The sequence below is a fragment of the Macrobrachium nipponense genome, chromosome 12 (assembly GCF_015104395.2).
Source record: "Macrobrachium nipponense isolate FS-2020 chromosome 12, ASM1510439v2, whole genome shotgun sequence".
In the NCBI taxonomy this organism is placed as follows: Eukaryota; Metazoa; Arthropoda; class Malacostraca; order Decapoda; family Palaemonidae; genus Macrobrachium; species Macrobrachium nipponense.
In genome coordinates, this window is record NC_087205.1 from 18888484 (window position 1) to 18912911 (window position 24428).

The window sequence follows — 24428 nt, forward strand, 5'->3', positions numbered from 1 at the left end:
AACAAAAAAAGAAAAAACAAAGACAACAAAAAAAATAAAAAGATTCCCTCGGGGCTGACAACTGCAAATTTAGTCAAACAAAATCAGATGTTGGCCAATGTGCGTGCGGAAAATACCAAGCCACACAAATATGGGGAGAGTTTTAAGATATTCCTCGAGATTTTCTTTCAAGACGAATTCTGACAACTCACTGTCCTTGACGACGACAAACCTCGTCCTTACAATATCCGCTTACAAGTGTATGCAGTTTCTTTTCCCCTTTCTGTTTAAACATTGGCGATAAAAATTTTCCCGTACATGTCCAAAGGGAACAAGAAATCTTAATACAGTATATATAGATATATATATATATATATATATATATATATATAATATATATATACACGTATATATATATATATGTTACATGATTTCAAAAAGAAGTTTGCCACATCGGCCACTGGATGATGGGGGCAGATAATCCTCGAAAGTTTATAACTTTTCTTATAGCAAATCTCCATTATGTACCATCCTGCTTCATTGACGTTCTGTCATTATTTGTATGAAAGCACAGACAAATTTTGGAAGTGTTCATGTATATATATATATATATATATATATAATATATATATATATATATATATATGTATATGTATATATGCGCGTGTGTATGTATGCGTTTATATCACGCATACACATACATATGTACAGACTTAGCAAGACTAAATTAAAGTAATGTTTCTCATAAGATCAGTATTCCTTGAAGCCATTTCTGATGCGATCAGTATGCAAATGAAAACAAGCAAGGTTGTAATCTCTTTCGTACTCTATATCTGGTATTTAAATTACTCCAAATTGAGCGCATAAAGAGAGAGAGAGAGAGAGAGAGAGAGAGAGAGAGAGAGAGAGAGAGAGAGAGAGAGAGCGTCATTAAAAATGATCAAGTAGACCAACTTGCCGTTTATCTTGCGGAGATAATCTTTCATTACCGAGAACATGCACATTTTCCCCCCACAAATGATTTTCTCAGATTCACTTCGCGTCCTCCTTCAGAGACAAAAATAAAGTATTAAAAGCTATTAATCATTTCAAGTGAGAGGTTCATTACAGCTCTCATTTATTTACAATCTCGCCCCTTCCCCTTCCCCTCCCCCCTCCACCCAGGGCCTTTCCTCCTGCTGTGGCCTGAGGGATGAGGAATGACACTTGTAATGCCGTCTCTCAATGCGGCCCACACAACTGCTCATTCATAATAGCACAACGTCTAAGATCAGTCCAAACAAATAGGTTTGCTTTACGTAAACACCAGTGTAAGAAATGTTCTGATTAATATGCAGCCTCTGCGTGAATACTGATGTATACTAAACAGTAACCAGCGCGATCTGCTGTACTGAACTGATACCGAATGCAATAACAGTATTTTCGCCTTTGCCGTCAACTTCGCAAATTAACCATGTTTATGGGTATCCATGCAATTGAAATTCATTTCATGATTTATCACTTAAATATTACCTTGTTAAATTACTGGACAATAAATCATAATAATTATAGTTCAATGTCCCAGAAAAATCAGCTCTTAGTCCCTTTTTACAATGACCACGGAAGAGAGATCGAAAGGTTTAAGAAACTAGTTTGTTTATTTATATTGATTTTCTTCACTTGAACACTTCCAGTTTTCATTACTCGAAAATCCGTTGCTGGAATCCTTCAAAATTCTTATCCAGTCGAAATATTGATGTGATTCTTAATCTCTCTCTCTCTCTCTCTCTCTCTCTCTCTCTCTCTCTCTAAAACATGCACGCACACACGCGTGCGCGCTTTTCCTTTTTCTAAACCAGTGGTTCCCAAACTGGACCATACCAAGGACCCCTCCTAGATATGATGACTGCCAGCCGAGGACCTCAGCCAATCAAAAGTTATCATTACCATACCGGGATAACAAGTACAACGTAGCAAATTTGATATTTTTGTATATCCCTGCACAAAGTAAGTACAAGTAAATATATAATATTTGAAATTAAGCTTATGGCATAAATAATGTTGTAATAAAGATGTGCAAGCTAGCTGCGTGCACACCGAAGTATCGATAGCACCGACGCTAGGATGACAGAGAATCAGTGATGTGTATTTTTATTGTTTATATATTTCTTTTCGGAATTAAAAAAAAAAACAAAAAACATTTACATTGTGTCGCGGACCCATTAGGGCCTCCTTCAGGAATCCCAGGGGTCCGCGGACTACAGTTTGGGAACCGCTGCTCTAAACGAGGAGAAGGAGCAGTGAAACTTTCCACAGGAGCATGGTACATTTAACACTGATCTGTTGCGCGCCACAACAGCTCTTACAAAAAGGTAATCTCGGTAATTTAAGACCTAGATTTGACTGGATTTAAGGAATAAGTTCCAGTTCAAGCTGGAAAACTAGCGAGATGAGTGTCAATATTGAGGTATACAATAAAACATTATCAGTTCTGCCCATCTATGCTCTTGTTTTTTATTCTATTTTCAACAAGACACTGGAATTATCACCCTGAGAGAACTAATGATGCTGATGTTCGAAAGTTCAAAAGATGCTTAATGCTGGTTTGAAGAAACTTTCATAATCATATTAGCCTTTCTAACCTTTAATGCTGTAAACGCCAGTGAATACCTATCTCTCAGTTCTGTTGTATATCTATTCTGTGGAAGTTTGTTTGGCAAGTTCATAATCACAGGGTCTGTTTTACCTAAATAAATGTAACGGAGCAGAATTGCCGCTCCCCTCCAAAATCGCATCTTACAGAGAGAGAGAGAGAGAGAGAGAAAGGGGGGTGGGGGGCGGCGGCCGCTGGAGGGGTTGCTGGGAGCGACGCTTGAAAGAGATCTTGGTCAGTGGTCACACACACCTCAATGCGCGGTGCTATAAGGGAGCTTCTGGTAAAAGGTGAAAAGTGGCGTTTCCTTCACTGGGGGAGGTTGGGGGGCCTAAGTAACACGGCCTAGTAAGTTTTAAAATAGGTTTCCTTAGTCAATCACTTCTTGAACATATGGCTCCCCTATGACTTGCACGTGAGTGGACCCATTCCATGACAACAACATGACCTTTCCCTGCCCAAAACCCGACGTTCCCAAAAGGTCCCTGCATGTTGGATAGAGATGTGAGGTTAATAACAGTTGACGACAATAACACCACCTCCTTCATCAACAACACTAAAGTATAGGAAAAATAAATTTCCAAGGTAGTAGTTCGAGCTGTTCTCTTCTATAGTTTTACCATATTTCTAACTTAGAAAGCGAGGAGAGTAGGTCACATTAGTGGAGGAAAAAACCCCATATTGACTCCACTTTTCTAGCCCCGACGCCCCCCCCCCCCCAAGGGGGAAGGCTACCCCTTCCCCCCCTCCTGATAAGCTCATGTACGTACGTGAGGCCTAAAAAGGGGTGGGGCAACCCAACTAACCCCCAAAAGGGGCTTGGCCACCCTGACCCCTTATAGACTCCACTAGTCTGGGGGGAGTGGCCACCCCTGACCCCATATATACTCCACTATTCTGGGGGGCGTGGCCACCCCTGACCCCAAATTGACTCTATTTGTATTATAAGCTCATGTATGTACATGAGCTCATGTTGGGGGGGCGTGGCCTCCCCTGACCCCAAATTGACTCCATTTGTCTTACAAGCTCATGTACATACATGAGCTCATATTAGGGGGTGTGGCCCCCCCGACCCCAAATAGATTCCACTTGTCTTATAAGCTGATATACGTAGATGAGGTGTAAAAGGGGGTGTGGCCACCCTTGACACCAAATCGACTCCACATTATTGATGAGCTCATGTACGTACATGAGGTCGAAAAGGCGGGTGGGGGCGTGGCCACCTGTAACTCTACAAGAATAAAACCAACATTTCACGCCCCACCAACAACCCCAAATTGACTCCACTGTTCTACCCCTGTGACATCACGTACTCTACAGGAATCAAACCATTTTTTCAACTCCCGACCCCAAATTGACTCCACTGTTCTACCCCCCTGTGATGTCACGTAACTCTACGGGAATAAAACCAACATTTCAACCCCCCACCACCGACCCCAGATTGACTCCCCTGTTCTGCCCCTGTGATGTCACGTAACTCTACGGGAATCAAACCATTTTTTCAACCCCCGACCCCAAATTGACTCCACCTTTCCTACCCCCATGTGACGGCACGTAACTTACGGGAAGAAAACTAACATTTCAACCCCCCACCACCGACCCCAAATTGACTCCACTGTTCTACCCCTGTGACGTCACGTAACTCTACAGGAATCAAACTATTTTGTCAACCCCTGACCCCAAATTGACTCCACCTTTCCTAACCCCCTGTGACGTCACGTAACTCTACGGGAATAAAACAACCCCACCCCGACCCCAAATAGTCTCAGTTCACTGCTTTTTTGCGACTCATGTCCCCTTTAATTGTTTTCTACGTAACCGGGACGGGGTCGGTGGTTGGGGGGGGGGGTTTGAAATGTTGGTTTTATTCCATTAGAGTTACGTGACGTCACAGGAGGGTAGGAAAGGTGGAGTCAATTTGGGGTCGGGGGTTGAAAAAATAGTTTGATTCCCGTAGAGTTACGTGACGTCACAGGGGCAGAACAGTGGAGTCAATTTGGGGTGGGTGGTTGAAATGTTGGTTTTATTCCCGTAGAGTTACGTGACATCACAGGGGGGTAGGAAAGATGGAGTCAATTTGGGGTCAGGGGTTGAAAAAATTGTTTGATTCCCGTAGAGTTACGTGACGTCACAGGGATAGAACAGTGGAGTCAATTTGGGGTCGGTGGTGGGGGGTGAAATGTTGGTTTTATTACCGTAGAGTTACAGGTGGCCACGCCCCCACCCGCCTTTTTGGGGGGGGGTTGGGGCACACCCCCTAATATGAGCTCATGTACGTACATGTAAGGCAAATGGAGTCAATTTGGGGTCAGGGGAGGCCACGCCCCCTATATGAGCTCATGTACATACATGAGCTTATAATACAAATGGAGTGGGGAGGGGGTAGGGGGGGGGTTGGGGTGGCGTGGCTAGAAAAGTGGAGTCTATATGGGGAGGATACCAAGGGTATTTTAACGGTGGATGCGGATAGGGTTATTCAGTGTGATTTTAGAGGTTAAACAGAATGGATACAAAAGAAATTGAAATAAGTTTAAAAGGTTCACTCGGTGACCGGGTTAAATATTTAGGTGTGTTTGCTTCGAATGAAGTAGGATTATTGACATTGCCAGAAAATAGAATTAATCCTTTAGTTTTTATATCTAATACATTATCTTCGTCTACCGATATTAATATTGTTGGTCATTGGGTATGTTTTTACGTGGAAAAATCGCCTAGAAATATAATCTTCTTTTTTGATAGTTACGGTATAAATCCAAAAGTTTATTCGAATGACTTCTCTAAATTTATATATGCGCATCCCGAAATAACCTCTATCGACTAATAAAACAAATACAACCTGATAAATCGTACAAGTGCGGTCTTTACGTTAGTTTTTTTGTTTCTTGCGTGAGTCACCGAGGTGTGAAAACAGTATTATCCTTAATACAAAATGTATTCTCATTCACTCGTTTGGGAGGTAATGATAAATGGATAACGGGATATTAATTTAAATATTTTAAAAAGTTTAAATGTTCACATTGGAGGTCGGGGGTCAAACTTGCTATTACGTACAAGGAATGTCTCCGCATCTTAAACAACTAGGGTAAATGCATATTTTTCTTTGGTTTTTATATTACCACATTTACATTCTATGAAGGATATATTCTATATATGTATCATACACCTTGAATCACATAACTTTTTTTACTTATTTCAGGATGAGCTGTGAGAATCATTCACCCGTGAATGTCAGTGATAAACTGCTAAGATGTCTTAGTCGTTTCCTCTTAAACGCTTTTCGGAATATTCAGGTTAAAATAAGGATACACGTGGACATTATATTGGGATGCGTGCTGAGGCGGTCTGACGGCGATTAGTGTATTGAATTTGTAAACTGTCTTTATGTGATCAATAAATTCTTATGAATAATTATATACGTGTTTTTTACTGTGCCCACCATACATTTGAAAGCAAAAAACAGGGAAATGGAGAAAAAGAGTGCGTGTTTCTATGGAATCAGGAACTGTTATTAAATAAATATATAACACATCGGTTTTACATACCTTCACCGGGTTGCTCGTTTCCTTCAGTAGTGGGTGGTGGCGAAGTTGGTCGGGGGTTGCACTGTTGTGGGCTGACAGTGGGAGTTGTTGCATCTCCTGCTTCTTCTTCTTCTTCTCCTGCTTCATGGTCATGACCCGTTTTCACCTTCCTAATAAATGAGTTTGGGGCTCCAACACCATAATAGTAATGGTGTCTGACTTGAGTGGCTACTTCGTCTGCTGACAGTTCACTACTAGAGTTATTTCCCATATCTGAAAGGGAGGAATAATGACTGTTTTATATATTCCGCTTCTTTCAACGGGTACATTATTTTATAAGAATATCTATTCCATATACAGATGAATCTTATTGCTGTTTTTAATATATACTATACTATATGTTCAAGTAAATGGAAAGTGTTTTATATGCTACTTACTGAATAGTGACAGAGGGAAATGACGTTCCGGTCAAGAGAAATACTTGTAGGGACGGAGGGTCGGCGTGTTGCACTTACTCTTATACACTTTGGGTAAGGAATAACATCAATTTTCCCTTGTCGGTTGTATTTATGGTGTTCAGTAGGGAAGTAATAATCAGGTGTGACATATGATGTTTCGATGAAGTATTGTATTCCAAAGATGAAGTTCACGCCTTGTGGGATTTTCGTAGAGATAGAATTTATCCCCATTGGAGGAAAGATGTGTGGAAGATTTATATATGAGTAATATGTGTGTGTGTGTGTGTGGATGACCTTTGGCGTGAGGAAATTATAAGTTTTGTTTATTCGTGTGAGCGTGAATCATGGCTGGGAGTGATACTTATTTTGATAAAATGAGTCATATGTGTGGAGGACCTTTGGCGTGAGGGAATGATAAGACTTGTTTATTTGTGTTACTGCGAATCATTGCTGGGAGTGAGATGTGTGGATGACCTTTGGCGTGAGAGAATGATAAGACTTGTTTATTCGTGTTAGTGTGAATCATTGCCGGGAGAGACTTGATGCTTCGTCACAACTGGTTTGTAATCAGTGATTGTGATAGAGGGAGCTCGGATTGCGGGGCTTTCGTAGCTCATTATCTCTTGAAGGATTGTCACATCAAGACGTGAACTCTCGCCATGGCTTCATCAACCTCCTCGTGCAAGTTAGTTTTTGGGAACTTGTCCAAAAATAAGTTCAGGAAGAGGAATACGTGTTTAGTAGTGGCCACTAATTGTGTGACATGCAGGAATTACGGTGTGGTGGCGGACGTCATTCGAGCTTATCCGTATGCCGAATTGGCAGGTTTTCGATATTCTCGCACTGGTGCATCATATGCCTGTCTTCATGATAGGGGTATTGAAGGGTCCGCCATTGTGAAAAGACCTGAAAATATCACATCTTGGGAATGCAACGAAGAAGTTGATCTACCTACCATAGCTACCTTATTAACCCAATACGGTATCGGCGCCCAAATTGAAGATAATGAATACGCGCAAAAGAGCGTGGCTTATTCCAAAGATGAAGATCACGCCGATCGTTTTGGCAGAGATAGCATACAGATGAGGTTCAATCACTTTTTTTCTTCGGTCAAGAAATTGAAGGAAGAATTATTTAAATCATCGTATGTCTGTGTCAAATATGTTATCTTTCCCGCTGGCATCGGTCAAAGCAGGCTGGTTAATACGACTTGGTTGAATCAATATTTACCTGTGTTAGCTACATTCAGTGATGAAATGAGCAAAATTGGTAAAATATGTTGCGGGGCTATAATGAAAAAGAATTTATCCCTGTTGGAGGAAAGGTGTGTGGAAGATTTATATATGAAAAACTTGTTAGCTAAATTTAAAAGCTTTGAGGTGTTAGATGAAACGTTGTCTTTGATACACGGTCGGGAAAGTGCTGGAGAATGTATGTGGTATATACTAGGGCTGTGATGTGAAAGGACAGGTTAGAAAATATATAGTAGCCTGTATTTAGCATTGGTTACAAATATAAAATAACAATTCTGTCTGTCATTTGGTTTTTCAACCTCTTTCAAATTCGGTATTAATAAATAAACAAAATTGAAATGTGTGCCTTTGTCCTTGTGTTCAGCATGGAGATTATGACTCAAATTCTATGATAAATAAACAGTGGCGGACTGGGTCTAAAAATTGTGGTTGCCAGGTGGCAAAAGAGGGGGCCCACTCCAACCCTCAGCCACAATACTATAATAGAGTTCACATAACGAATACATAAAATATTTGAAAATGCACATGTGGAAACACAGAAGACAAATTATTGGAACGTTTATTTTTTACTAATAAGTGTAAATCACCTAGACATAATGTAAAGTAATACCAAATATGGATACATAATCGCTTAGTTGAATTTCTAACCAAAAGTTTAATGACATGTAAAGTAGTGTTATTTTGAAATGTTTGCAAACTAAAAATGTAATCCAATAAACCTGTAAAGAAAATCAAGAAGATACATATAGCCTGCATTCTTTATACGTTTTCTACTTAAGTTTTCTTTCAAATAATTTAGACATACCATTGATCATACATATGTCAAATTTTATCACCTCCCCTTTATTTAGTCTAGCCCATCAAAAGACTAGATTTATATGGTTTTGATTACTTACTTTCACAATTGTGAAATACACAAAATAAAAGTATACTAAATATACTTTCAATACAGAAGTATAACATGCATATACCAATTTATCAAGAATTTTGAAATAATATTCGGATATATCTAAGCATACTTGTACTACACAATTTGTATATAGACAGCTAAAAACTACAAAAACCTATTACATGCAGTCCACTATATTAGGAGCAATCGCTTAAGTTCAGTGGAGGATTGTGCAAAACTGTTAATAATTACTTCATTATCCAGCTCATCTAACATTTCCTTTTCAATGGATGGTAACTTGTAAGATTCCAAGTTTTCCTCAGACATTGAATTTCTTAACCTTGTCTTTATAATCTTCAGTTTTGAAAATGCCCTCTCGCACTTTACATGGGTAACAGATAATGTGCAAATTATTTTATATAGTTCATAAAGGTTATCATATGCCTTGTCATGAAGTCTGTTGGAAGCTTGAATTTTCAGTAGACAAGATGGGCAAGTAGTGTACATTTTACTGTTTGTGCAACTGCTGCCCACATTTTCACCATCTTGAAGCAATAACTTTAAAGCATCAAAGATTGAAGCAAAAGAAACAGTTCCAATTTCACTTGATCTTTGATGATTTGTGGAAACAACTTGATAATTCCTCTCAGTGCTTGATCTTTAAGACCTTTCTCAGCAATTGTTTTAAAATTTGTAGAGTCTAAGCAAGATAAATCTTTATACAACTGTTTGTGTTGTACAAAGCGGGATTCCAGTGACTGAAGAATACGATCCATTATTAAATTAAACACATTTATTCTAAAACCAACCAGGGGATCTGAGGAGCTTCCTTCATCACTAGCAAGTTCATCTGCCATTTTTATCTTCTTCTTCTTTCTCTTAACTGGCAATGCATCTTCCAAAGCATCAATTTGAAATGTTATCTGTTCATTCAAATTCATCTGCGAAATTTCCTCATTACATTTAATTACAAATTCAAAAGCTTGCTGTGGATATTATCAAATGTTCTTGTCTGTTCCATCAACTTTGTTGTAGCTGTATCTACCAAACTCCATGCAGTAAACATATCTAATCCATTGGTATGCAGGTATTTTGATAAAGGGGATGTAGTTTCAAATATATACAAATAAGTAAATGCAATCAATATGGTTTCAAACTTTTCAAGACTTTGAAGAAAAACGTTGCATTATACTTTGTTTTTGCATCAAACTTGTCTGATTCTTGAATCATTGTTAAGCATACCAATAAATCCACACAAGTAATCACAGAAGCATCATCAAAGCATCTAAATACAGTTGTTGCTGCATTTGATTTCCCTGACCATCTAGTCTCACCTATTAGCTTTAATCGTTTAATTTTTTCTTGTCCCAGATGTTTTCCTACTACTTCTATCCATACAGCCATTCGCTGGTATGATGCTTTCACAAATGTAGCTAAATTCTGAAGCAAATTGAAAAAGGAAACTGCAGGCACACAACATTTTGTAGTCTCAGTTATCACTAGATTCTAAACATGGGCATACCACCATACATGAACATGTTGATCTGCCACAACAGCAATTCTACTTTGTAAACCCTTGTACTGCCCATGGTAGCTTGCAGAGCCATCTGTGCGATCAGATACGCATTTTTCTGGGTCAATTTTATGACGTTGTAACGTTTTGATTAATAGATCGAAAAGTCCCTGTCCTGTTCCATCATTACTTGGTGCAACGGAAAGTAGTCGCTCATAGATATTACCTTTAAGCACATATCGAATTATAATACTAAACCAAATCAATAGATGAAATATCTTGCGTTGAATCAACCTGTATAGAATAGTATTTTGTTGATTAACTTCTTGCCCAATTTTTTCTTGAATCATATTTTTCATAATGTTGATTAAATAGTTTATAGTTGTTTTACTCAGGTATGTAACAAGTCCACTACGACCTTTACTGTGAACCTTTCCTTGTTGTTCTAATCGTTTCATTCTCTGCTCAGACTTGCTTTGTACCGAAAAAACATGAGCTGCCATAGTACTGTCATATTTTGCCATTAACTGCACTATAGCTAAACAATTACCACGATTCAAAACATCGTTATCTAAAGTGTAAGCCGATTCATTTCTGTGACCTCGAAAAGGAAGTGCTTGTTTGCTGAACATCTTTATGATATCTATAATTATCATAACAATACTTCTCTGCTTCAATACTTCTTCTCTCCTTTTATTCAGCGAAATAAGAAATATGTGCTTAGGCCCTGGAAGCTTATAGCTACGTCATGTTTCAATATCAACATTGCACTTATTTTGCCTTAGACCGTAGTACAGTAAGGATCGGCTTATCACAAATTATAATTTTGAATTTTCATTTCCTTGACATTTTTTCATCATCTTCGCAAGATCTATCAGATGCTGATAGACCAAAAGGACAGGTTACCAACAAAATCAGTGCAACTCACTTCTTAAGGAAGTCAGTCAAGGTAATAACACTTCAGTCACTAGTCAAATACATTACTGTACTGCTACAGAACTGACTGTGTCCGTGGACGACGGCTGAGGCGTGTTGAGCCGCTGCAGTCCTACCACTGCACAGTTGCTGCAAGGAATAGCCATTTTCAATGCCCAAAATGCACTCTAGATAAGGGATCGTCCCCGTGTGTCAATGCGTGTATTAATATGCGTAATATATACTTAGTTAACTTATATAAAGGAAAAGATATCAACAGATGGCCACCTAAATGACCCTAACGAAAATCGTGATATTCTAATCTTGACAACAGTGACTGATCGTGTTCCGTACCTGTACCGTGCTGTACGATACTTGTGAGTTGTTCTCTCTCTCTCATACATACATATATATATCACACATACACACACAATCACCGTATGATGTGTGTGTTTGGAGAGAGAGAGAGATTTATGGATTGTTATTAAAGGAATGTTTACCCAGCTCTTTGAAAAGAGAAAGCTCATATAAAGTATAACACACACATTACTTACTGATATATATATATGTATATATATATATATATATAGATATAATATATTATATATAATATATATTATATATATATGATTTACAATTATATTAATATATATGTTTTGTCTTCTAAAAATAGCCATTTCTTTTCTTATTTTCGAGTTTGAAGATATTCTTTATTGACATATAGAAACATATATATTTCACAAAATGATTTCACTTACCATGCTGCATATACTACTATGAGATTCAAGGCCTCTGTAACACGGTTTTTTCGCAATAACTTTTTATCTATACATTTCATAAATATAACGCTTATTCATAATACACATTATTTCTACACATAAATTTTGACAGTATTCTGCATTATGTAGGTTGAATAAATTTGGTACTTACAATGTAAAAGTGACTTTTTTGAAGACGGGCCAACTTACTCAGAGAAAAGGTTTCGAACGCACTCGTTACGTAACTTATGACAACATTTCTTCCCTCTTTCTCGATGGATGATTGGCTATACGTAACGAAGGCTATACCTCTGGCAACAATGACATAAAAATTTAAATACAAGCAAAGCAGTACACCTTTATAAACTCTGAAACCTCTCCACTGACAATTGTCATAATGAACAAACCAACAAAATATGTTAATAAATAAAAAAAACACTTCGATTATTAGTCTAGCTCCCAAAATAAGTGTCCTAAGAAATTACAGTCTACTTTATAGGTCACAATCAGATTGACAAGATGTAGGGAATAGTTGGTAATTTTCAAAAACATAATAGACAAGCTTGATTTGATAATTGCTATATCCAATGTCAAGCAATTTTTATTTATTGGCTATCTACCTATTTACTGAAGAAAAATAGCCGGTACCGTATTTTGGCTTTAAACCTTCACCAATAATTATCGTCAGAATGATGACTTCATGAGGCTCCACCCACTTTGGCCTCGTTATAATTCAGGATAACACTGAAGGCTATCGTGGGCATTGTTGGATTAGAAAATTTAACTTCTGGCTATAAAAACTCATTTCTCGAGCAGTTGTAAGAAATGCTAAATGATCCTCAAGGATCCCAGCAGTTGGCGTAAACGTTTAATTCATGTATATTACTGCTATTACAACAGTAGTATTGCTACGCTAGCACCCCACCCACATCTATGTATCGTTCCGCCATTCATAAAGTCTTTATATCCAACACGTCGTACGGCCTAAAGAAGAAGAAGAAAAAAATATCAGATGATCTGTTGGTCTGGTGGAGATTTTGGCACATATAAGCTTGTATTTACTTTGGATAAAAATCTTATTTTAACAAAAATAGTTATATAAAGGTTGATTACATACAATCTCTTTCTCTCTCTCTTGGTGGCATAGTGAATAGTTAATGGAAATGTTGAAAATCCTGAATGACATTACAAGTATTATAATCACGTTACGCTAGATACAAATCAGACCATAAACATTGGATTTAAACTAGAAACTGAATAATTACCTATTCAGGTTATAGTAAGTATGGCCACGGGCTTTCTCTTGACTGTATAAAGTTACAAGTCGTAAGACAAATGCAGTTTTGCAACCACAGGGAATATTCCAAATCCTGTTAGCCATTCTTGACAGCTATGGGTTTCAGAGCCGATGGAACAAGGTGAATGAAGTTTCTGTCTGGCGGATGGGCGGGGCAACATTTCGTAAAACGGTGTTTACTTTGCTTACGTAATGAATGTTTTTCGGCTCTTGGCTCGTAATCATTGGCCATGGCGTCGGCTAGATCATTTTTACTCTATAAAAATTAAAACTATCGGGTTTAGGTTGTTGATAATGCTGACAAAATTTGTGTGTGGTTGTAAAATATACATATGTCAACTTTCAACTATATCCGATGCTTTGATAAGGAGCAAAGTCCAAAAAACCGTGTTACAGAGACCCTGAATCTCATAGTAGTGACAAATAAATCTTTACTTTCCCTCACTGTCATGCAATTCGCATCTGTTGTGTGGGATGGACAATAACCAGTAATATTCTAAACCAGGGGCCTCTTGGAGCCCAACTAGTCATAAGTCGCTATATATATATATATATATATATATATATATATATATATATATATATATATATATAACCTTACATTTAGAAAGGAATTTGTTCAGTATTGACATTTTCTATGGTCTTATGTGTAAAGGGCCCATGTGTAAGGGGCCCACTTGCCATCGGGCAACCTGGCAACCTGGCCAGTCCGCCCCACTGTAAATAAAATTGCACGGGGGGGTGCAATTTTATTTATCAAAAATGGCGATAAGGTCTCGTTTCTTCGTGTGTGTGTGTGTGTGTGCGTGATTCATCATCAGATAACATTGTCCCTGTCGGTTATTGGGGGAGATATCAAATTGATAAATATATGACTCACATGAGGATGAAGTCAGTCGCCAAATATCCTTTTATCCTGATACTCTGAATATCTAAGCAGCTGTATATATATATATATATATATATATATATATATATATATATATATATATATAACAAAATGTAACGGCTGAGAGAGAGAGGGAGAGAGAGGGAGGGATGGAGAGAGAGAGAGAGAGAGAGAGAGAGGCTATATTCGCGATGTGCATATATAAATGTAGAGATTTTACAGGAGGAGGATGAGGTAAACGTCCCGGTTACGTTGAATACAACTAAAGGGGACATGAGTTGCAAAAAAGCAGTGAACTGAGTCTATTTGGGGTCGGGGTAGGGTGATTTTATTCCCGTAGAGTTACATGACGTCATGGAGGTGATTTGGGGTCGGGGGTTGACAAAATGGTTTTATTCCCGTAGAGTTACGTGACGTCACAGGGGTAGAACAGTTGAGTCAATTTGGGGTCGGTGGTGGGGGGTTGAAATGTTGGTTTTATTACCGTAGAGTTACGTGACGTCACAGGGGGGTAGGAAAGGTGGAGTCAATTTGGGATTGGGGGTTGAAAAAATGGTTTGATTCCTGTAGAGTTACGTGACGTCACAGGGGTAGAACAGTGGAGTCAATTTGGGGTCGGTGGTGGGTGGGTTGAAATGTTGGTTTTATTACCGTAGAGTTACGTGACGTCACAGGGGGGTAGGAAAGGTGGAGTCAATTTGGGGTCGGGGTTGAAAAAAATGGTTTGATTCCCATAGAGGAGTTACGTGACGTCACAGGGGTAGAACAGTGGAGTCAGTTTGGGATCACTGGTGGGGGGTGAAATGTTGGTTTTACTCCCGTAGAGTTACAGGTGGCCACGCCCCCACCCGCCTTTTCGACCTCATGTACGTACATGAGCTCATCAATAAAGTTGAGTCAATTTGGGGTCAAGGGTGGCCACACCCCCTTTTACACCTCATCTACGTATATCAGCTTATAAGACAAGTGGAGTCTATTTGGGGTCGGGGAGCGGGCCACACCCCCTAATATGAGCTAATGTATGTACATGAGCTTGTAAGACAAATGGAGTCAATTTGGGGCCAGGGGAGGCCACGCCCCCCCCAATATGAGCTCATGTACGTACATGAGCTTATAATACAAATGGAGTCAATTTCGGGTCAGGGGTGGCCACGCCCCCCAGAATAGTGGAGTATATATGGGGTCAGGGCTGGCTACGCCCCCCAGACTAGTGGAGTCTATATGGGGTCAGGGTGGCCACGCCCCTTTTGGGGGTTTGGGGGGTTGCCCCGCCCCTTTTTAGGCCTTACGTACGTAAATGAGCTTATCAGGAGGGGGAGGGGGTAGCCACGCCCCTTGGGGTGGGGGTTGGGGCAGGGCTAGAAAAGTGAAGTCTATATGGGGTTTTTTCCTCTACTCACATCAGCCTAATTTTAATTTCCTGTAAGACAGAGAATGACCATATCAGCTTCACTGAAGTATGCAAAGACTACCAAAAACAGAGTAGTACAGTATAACACTTGCTGTAAGAAAACCCTGTGGGCTGTGACAAGCCGACACCAGTCATGGATTGATAAACCGAATTTCTGCCAATGACCAGTTTATCTCAGTTACGTCACATCAAGGTAAAAGATAACTGGATAAGAAATTTCCTTCGGTGAAATGTTAGACATGTTCTCAAATCAAGTTATTTTCAACTTAATCACATAGGATCCACTTCATAAAAAAAAATTGAAGATAAGGAATAGAATACAGAAATGGGTATATTTTACGTCTAAAGGACGTAGAAGGATTGTGAATGGTAATTGTATCAAATGAAGTATGAATGATTACAGAATAGTTTTTACAGGTGTAGTATCTAGATATTCTCGAATACGTTAGATATAGTAATGATGCTTACCAGTGAATCTAGTATGATGTTATAGCCTATAACATCATACTAGGCACGTGACACACTTGCTTACAATAAGCGTATGGTATAAAGAAAACGGGGGATTTCTGCCTCAGAAAATCTGAAAATATAATGATAATAATAATAATAATAATAATAATAATAATAATAATAATAATAATAATAATAATAATAATAATAATAATAATAATAATTGTAAACATCAAACGGAGGAATTGGATATAATCTGAGCCTTTATGACACCCCCCCCCCCCACATCAAGCTGTCTCCCAGGTGGGACCACCCTCCCTCCTGCCCCCCCATTTAGTACGCCACTGGTTATAGGTTTATAAACTGCTGAAACAAGATTTTTTTTTTTTTTTTTTTTTTGACTGAAAAAGAAATCGGTTTTGACCATTACCTATGAAATTTGGTCTGGTCTAGGAAAACTGTTTTATGCTCGGGATGAAAAATATCTTTTGTATTTGTAACTGATGGTTTTGGTAAAGAAGTAATCTGACAGATGAAACTCACACGAAGAAATCTCATACGTTTTAAGGTTAATATCGCAATGTTTACCTGCTATCAGTGGTGGCTTTAAGCGTTCAAGGGAGGGGAGGTGGTTGGCACCTGGTCACGTGCCCCTCTTGGGATATGAATAAAAGAACATTATTATTAGGGAAAAATTGCTTAGCTTAATGATATTTCACTGAAAAAAATAATAAGCACAACAACTACTAGTGTATGTGTGCATACATTATATATAAATATTGATAAATATGTATTGTATGTGTGTAGCCTACATGTTACACACACACACACACACACACACACACACACACACACACACACACACACACATATATATATATATATATATATATATAATATCTATATATATATATATATATATATATATATATATATATATATATATATATATATAATCGCAAGTGGCCCCAATGAAAGATTTTTAGATCTGCCACTGCCTGCTGCATACCTAACTGTAATCATATTACAAACACCACTTCATCAGGTAAATAACTTTATCTTTTTTTATTCATTTATTAATCAATTAACGTCCACGAGAATGCATAGCCATAGGTAAGTTCCTTGAATATAGACAATTGTCCGCCCCGTCTTCTCATTTATGTAACAATAGAAAAAAATACTATACAGTAATGTAGCTTTAGGATGTCAGTATGTATGAAGGACATTGGTGCTTTGTGTGCTTAAGTTAAAGTGATCGTATTCAATGACAATTAAATATTTTCCTAACTAAGAAACGTAAGGTGTGTAACGGTGTTGAGCGGCTGAGGAAATATAATAGTTAATGATCGTCTGAGGGAGATGTCTTACGACACGTTTTCTATGATACGCGGGTGGTCAACAACAAAGATTTCGATGCATCGATACGACTTAGACTTCACGAATTATTCTTAAATAACTTTAAATAGGAATCTTTTACATATTTTTGTTATAATAATATTAGAGTTTACTTTATTCATAATTTATAATTATATATTAGCTCTTCAGGAAGAATAATGCAAATACAATAACTTAAAATAACACTGAAACAGGCGAATCGAACTCCAAACAGAGACGATGTGTGTGGTCCGCTTCTCAGTTAAAAGGAAATCTGAGTCAGTCATTCCAGTCAATTTTTAACGAAATGAAGCCACCGTTGTTTACAAGCGATAGGCTCTAATTATTTTAGTGACTCCAGGTATGTAAAAACTGTGGCGATTTCAATTAGCCACAATTGATTTTAAGTTATTGAAAAGTAAAGGTACCTTGGGAGAAAGAAGCCCGAGCGCCCTTTCATAAATGCATGCGGGTCGTCAGGAAATTGAAGATGTCAAACGATTCCTTTGTGCATTCTTCTGATGAGGTTGACAGGAACACAGCTCTTAAGTGATGTTAGAGTTCTGAAGGTAAGAAAACGCCTCCAAATCTTTTTTCTAACTAGGTTAATTTGTATTGGAATGCGGGTTCCCCACAACTTTCCTTTCAAGCTAGCCTAACCTATCCATAGCCCAGTTCTTTCATTAGCCCCCTACTATTGTAGCTCGTGTTGTCGAAGCTAGGACATCTCTAGTGTGAGGATGTTTGCTGCAGTTTTCATATATCAGTCTTTGAGCCTTGCAAATGGACAAGCTAAAGTCCAGAACACCATAAATTTTTATGCGTAAATTCAGTTCAATAGTTTCGTACTGTTCACATGACCCATGCATCATGAAGACACGTGCTGTTGTCAAGCTTAAATGCAGACAAATGTTTTTAAAGGGTTAATGGTTATGATTGAGCAAACCCAACTTTTTAATTTTTTTTGTCAAAGTAAAAATAATTTTTTTCTTAAATATAATTGTGGACAACTTAGCAAAAAATGGTGAGCTTGCTTGGTAGTTAGAACTAGTCTTAAATAAAAGCAGAACTAGCTAAAGTTGTAGGCTCAAATATATTGGTGGACTTTGTGTTTACCAAGTAGTAATATACTTGTAACTGGAAATAGAAGTTTGGTAATAACATGGAGAATGTTAATTACTACTTGAGAGATGTTTCAGCAGTGAAAAATCCACATTGAAAGTTTGGTAAGTCTTGTGGATAATTGAATTTTCAATTAATTGAATTGCCAAAGTGTAATTTGTGTAATATTAAATACTGAAGCAGCAAAACCAATTGTTGTCTTGCCATCATTGGAGTTAATAGTAATAGTGAATGACTTCTTACAAATCTAATCAGTAATAAACGCCCTGGGCATTGAATGACATATTTTTAGTTAGAATTCAACTTTGGCATAGCGTTGTAGAATATGAGGTTTTGTCCTTTATGTGATTCAGTGGCTTATGCTTCTTTTTGCTAAGTTGCTTCTGCACAAAACATTCTCTTTGCTAAGATGCTTCTGCACTAAACAACTTATGTAAATTGGTTAATTTTGAAATTTGTTGTTAAAAAATCTGAGTTAATTGGTTAATTATGAAATTTGTTGTTTAATGTATGACACTTACCTGGCAGGTATATATATATTCTCTGTTCCACCTGGCAGAAATTTTCAAAACTCGCGGCAATCGCTAGTAACCTATTAGTAGTTCAGGCAACCACCACCCCGTTACCGTGGCGCTAGCGCTAGGAACCGTTCCCAATTGGGCCAGATTTTCTCTGCCAGCCGAACCGGCAACATTGTTGGTGGTTCCCTGCTAGAATTTTCATTCTCGTTGCTGACTGATCTTGGATTTTGGTATTGTACTCGGAAACGTTAGCTTGGCATTCGCTTTGGATTGTTCTTTAAGATGTCTGACTCGGGAAGTATGTTTAGAGTGTGTGTAAAAGAGGGGTGTAAGGTAAGACTGCCGAAAGCTTCGGTCGACCCTCATACCGTTTGTAAGAAATGTAGGGAGAATGTGTGTACTTGGGAGAATAGATGCATTGAATGTGAGAATTTATCAGAGAAGGAATGGAAGGTCTTTATGAAATACGTTGAGAGACTGGAGAAAGATCGTGTAAGGAGATCTGTTTCTCGTAGTGAGAAATCAAATTCTTCGAGTAAAAGGAGTGATTGTATTTCCTCTCCAGCTCCTTCTAATGTAGAATTGGTAGTTCCTTCTCCCCAGGTATCTCCTGCGCCCGCTGCTGTATCGGAGGACACGAACGATACAAATATTGTGAAAGTGTTCGCTGCCCTTGCGTCCATGGGCGACCAGATACAGCGACTTACAGACAAAGTTAGTGCTTTCGATGTCAGTGAAAGTGTAGTGGAGGGGGTGTCTGATCGTCTCTCTCGTGCTCCTAGACCTAGACCTCTGTCAAGCTCCCAGACCCAAGGGAGAAGGCATGTCGACAGTCGAAGGGAGGCGAGAGAGGTTTTGACACGGTCAGGCGTCCCTTCGAACAGTCCTGTTGCAAATTCCCAGGCTGTTGCAGTTCGCCGCAGAAAAGGCGTAACTGGGAAGTGTGCGTCCTCGGAAGGTTCGACTTCCGAGCGAGAACGTCGGTATGCAGTGGTGTCTCGCCCAATCAAGAGGACGTTCAGGACATCAACTGCTCTCGAGAGACAGGTGCAAGATAGTGAGGCTTGGAGTAGTCCTGAGGTGTTGTCATCCTCGGAAGACGGGGGAGCAGTACCGATCAAGAGGAAAAGGATTTTTCGTACTAGAGAGGACGCAAATCGCACTGGCGATATACGTCCGTCTCGGCATGGTATTGCCTTGGGAGAATCGCCTCCATCTTCTTATGGATCCTCCCCTCGTATTTCTCCGTCGGGTAGAGTACAAGATCGCTCTCCTTTAGGTCGCAGTCCAGCTCGTAATCCTCATCCTTCGTCGTCTACCATTCAGGAGTATGGTACGAAGCATTTCTTACGGGAAATGCAGTCCAAGTTGGCAGTGTTGGTGAAGTCTTGGGATGCTCCTGAACAAGCATCTTCGAGGCGTAAGGACGATTTCCTTCCCATTAAGTCTTCGAAAAGGGAAGACAAGGACGCGTTCGCCGAGGACGCAGGGCGCACTGGCGCTAGGAGACGTCAGGACGCGGGACCAATGGTGGACGCAGGACGCAGGCGGCAGGAAGCAGGCGTGTCTACGATGGACGCAGGACGCAGGCGGCAGGACATCGAGAGGCGGCAGGACGCAGACGCATCGGTAGCCGCAGGAACGCAGGCGGCAAGACATCGAGAGGCGGCAGGACGCCGATGCTTCGCTAGCCGCAGGACGCAGGCGGCAGGACGCTAGTCCGTCAACGAAGCGTAAATACGACGACGACTTGCAAGATATTTCTTCAGCAGAAGAAGAGTTGGAAGTAATTGAAGAAAAGAATACAGAAACCTTCTTCAGATTATAAGGTTCTGACTTCACGTCTTATTGCTGTTTTTGAGGGGGAATTTAAACCGACAGCTCCGTTATCCCCCTTATCACAGTTTTCCAAGACTAGGACTCCAAAGAAGTCCTCCTTCCTGAAAATGACGATGTCAATTTCGGCAAAGAAGGCCCTTCAACGGGTGAATGACTGGATGAGGGACAAGAAAGAAGCGCGGGAAATACTCTTTTGTTTTTCCTCCAGCTAAGTTAGCTTCTAAATCAGGAGTATGGACGCTACTGGAGAAAGTCTAGGCCTGGGGGTACCTGCCTCCTCCCAGGGGGACTTCTCCAGTATAGTGGACAGCTCACGCAGACATGCGTTACAGTCGGCCCAAGGTCTGGTGGACGTCCTCGGAATTTGACCATCTATTTAAAGGGATTTTTAGGACTTTCGAAGTCTTTAATTTCTTGGATTGGTCTTTGGGAGCGCTAGCGAATTCCATAGGAGAAGAGGATTCGCAGGACTTAGAAACAGCTAAGAGCATTATGTCCTGCATGGATAAGGCTCTTAGAGACGGAACGAACGAGCTGGCTTCGTTATTCACAGCAGGAGTGCTTAAGAAGAGATCGCTCTTGTGTTCGTTCGCCTCAAAAGGAGTTTCTAACTCTCAGAAATCGGAGTTACTGTTCTCTCCCCTTTCGAAACAGCCGTTTCCTTCAGAGGTGATTAGGGATATAGCTCTATCCCTTTCGCAGAAAGCCACTCAAGATCTTCTTTCTTCTTCGGTTAAGAAGTTCTTACCAACCAAGTTGGTGAAGAAGACGCCAAAGGAGAACTAGACCGTCGCAACAGCCCTTTCGAGGAAGAACATTCGCTCGACCCGCCTTTAGGGGTAAGAGAGTACCAGCGAAAAGAGGAGCCAAGAACCCCTCTAAAGAATGAGAACTCGGTCCTCCAGACGACAGTGGGAGCCAGACTTCAAGGTTTTTGGGAAGTCTGGCAACAAATGAAGGCAGATCCCTGGGCTGTCAACGTAGCTCGGGAAGGATACAAGATTCCTTTCGTGAAAAGACCCCCTCTCGCAACATCTCCGAGAGCCTCGGGGCAAATTACAACGATTTAGAGAAGAAAGCGGCTCTGTGGGAGCAAGTAGCTTCCATGCTAGAGAAAGGAGCAATAGAACCTGTTCTGGATCACGAATCTCCGGGATTTTACAACCGTCTGTTCCTGGTTGCAAAGTCCTCGGGAGGTTGGAGGCCAGTGCTGGACGTAAGTCAACTGAATCTTTTCGTAGAAAAGACCAAGTTCACTATGGAGACGAACGATTCAGTACTGGCAGCGGTACGTCCAGGGGATTGGATGGCGACTCTGGACTTACAAGACGCATACTTTCATATTCCGATTCATCCAGGAAGCAGGAAGTATCTAAGGTTTGTGATTCAGGACAGGGTCTTTCAGTTCAAGGCCCTATGCTTCGGCCTTTGCACAGCCCCTCAAGTATTCACGAGGATGATGTCCAATGTGGCGAGATGGCTACATTTAAGAGGGATCAGAGTGTCTTTGTATCTGGACGACTGGTTGATAAGATCCCAGTCGAGAATTCAATGTCTGGAGGACGTAAGTCAAACATTGGACTTAGCAAAAGACCTAGGTCTGGTAGTGAATATGGAAAAGTCCCGTTTGCAGCCCCAACAACAGATAGTTTATTTGGGGATTCAGATATCGGCAGTGACTTTTCGGGCTTTTCCGTCCCCCGAAAGGCAAGCCCAATGCAGTCAGAAGGTGCAGGATTTTCTAAAAAGAAAGACCGATGCTCTGCAAGAGAGTGGATGAGTCTACTGGCACACTCTCTTCACTAGAGAGGTTCATTTCTTTAGGAAGACTGCACATGAGAACCTCTTCAGTGTTTTCCTGAAGGATTCTGGCCAAGAAAATCGCAACCCGGATTCCTTCCAGTTTCTAATTCCGACCGAAGTAAAGGAGGAATTAAAGTGGTGGCTAACGCCAGGCAGGTTAGCAAGAGGGATGTCGCTTCAGCAGAAGAACCCAGACCTCGTCTTGTTTTCCGACGCGTCGGACGCGGGTTGGGGAGCGACATTAGGCCCTCAAGAGGTGTCGGGACTTTGGGACAAGGACGAAACAAAGTGGCACATAAACAGGAAGGAACTGTTGGCAATTTTCTTGGCTTTGAAGCACTTCAGAGAGTGATTCGAAACAAGACAGTGCAGGTCAACTCGGACAACACCACGGCTCTGGCATATATTCGGAAGCAAGGGGGAACTCATTCTTTTCCCCTTTAACAATCTGGCAAAAAGAAAATTCTGCGTTGGGCAGAAGAGGAAAAGGTCGTGATACTCACCAGGTTTATACAAGGAGAGAAGAACGTGGCGGGTGCGGACCTGTTTGAGGCGGAGGAGAGGCAACTTCTCTGCGACGGAGTGGACGTTTGCACATGGGAGGTTTGCCAGAGCCTGTGGAAGTTGTTGGGGCCGTCCGGTAGTGGAGTCTGTTTGCCGACAGCCATGAACAAAGAGATTACCAACAATTATTTGCTCTCCGATTCCAGACCAGGAAGCAGTGGCGGTAGATGCATTCCTGATGGATTGGTCAAACTTAGATCTGTAACGCTTTTCCTCCGTTCAAGGTGCTGGGGGAAAGTGATGAAGAAGTTCAGGGAGAGCAAAGGAACGAGGATGACCTTAATAGCCCCGTTTTGGCCGGCCCAAAGTTGGTTCACAGAGGTACTTGGAATGGAACGGTAGATACGCCAAGGACGCTTCCTCTAAGAGTAGATTTACTCAAACAACCCCACTTCGACAGGTTTCACAAGAATACCCTCGCTCTGGGTCTGACTGCGTTCAGACTATCGAACGTCTGGTCAGAGCGAGGGGATATTCTAGAGAGGCCAGTGCAGTGGCTAGAGCCAGAAGAACCTCCACAATCACGGTGTATCAGTCGAAGTGGGACAATTTCCGGAAGTGGTGTAAAAACAGGAAAGTGTCTTCATCACAGTACCTCTGTGACCCAAATCGCAGATTTCCTTCTTTACTTGAGGAAGGATTTACACTTGTCAGTTTCGACAAATTAAAGGTTATAAGAGTATGCTAACCTCAGTGTTTAGACACAGGGATCTAGACATCTCGAATAACTTAGATCTGAGAGATCTGATTAGGTCGTTTGGGACGAAGAAACAATCAGAAGGCAGGCCACCTGCGTGGAACCTGGATGTGGTCTTGAAGTATTTAACTTCTAGCAAATTCGAACCGTTAGAGGAATCCTCTCTGAGAGATCTTGCTAAGAAGACTATCTTTTTAGTAGCATTAGCAACTGCTAAAAGAGTTAGTGAGCTTCAGGCCATATCGAAGAAGGTGGGATGGAGACACGGCAATGCAGTGTGTTCATTCCAAGAAGGTTTCTTGGCCAAGAATGAGGATTCAGCTAATCCTTGGCCAAGATCTTTGAGTTTTGGGTCTAGCTGAATTGGTCGGTAACGAGCAAGAAAGAGTTCTCTGCCCAGTGAGAGCGTTGAGATATATGGAAAGAACAAGAGTTATCAGAGGGAGGTCTGATGCTCTGTGGTGTTCAGTTTAAAGACCCCACTAGACCCATGACGAAGAACGCTCTAGCCTTCTTCATGAGAGAGTTAATTAAAGAGGCTCA

The 24428-nt window shown here is 40.4% G+C and overlaps 1 protein-coding gene across 1 annotated transcript in view; it reads left to right on the forward strand.

The window, feature by feature from the left end:
- Window positions 1-17585: 17585 nt before the first annotated feature.
- The window catches only part of LOC135224384 (protein smoothened-like), a gene marked incomplete in the record, with an annotated part of 31195 nt that continues 24352 nt past the window's right edge, over window positions 17586-24428 (forward strand). Inside the window, 1 exon segment of the mRNA XM_064263338.1 lies at window positions 17586-17908.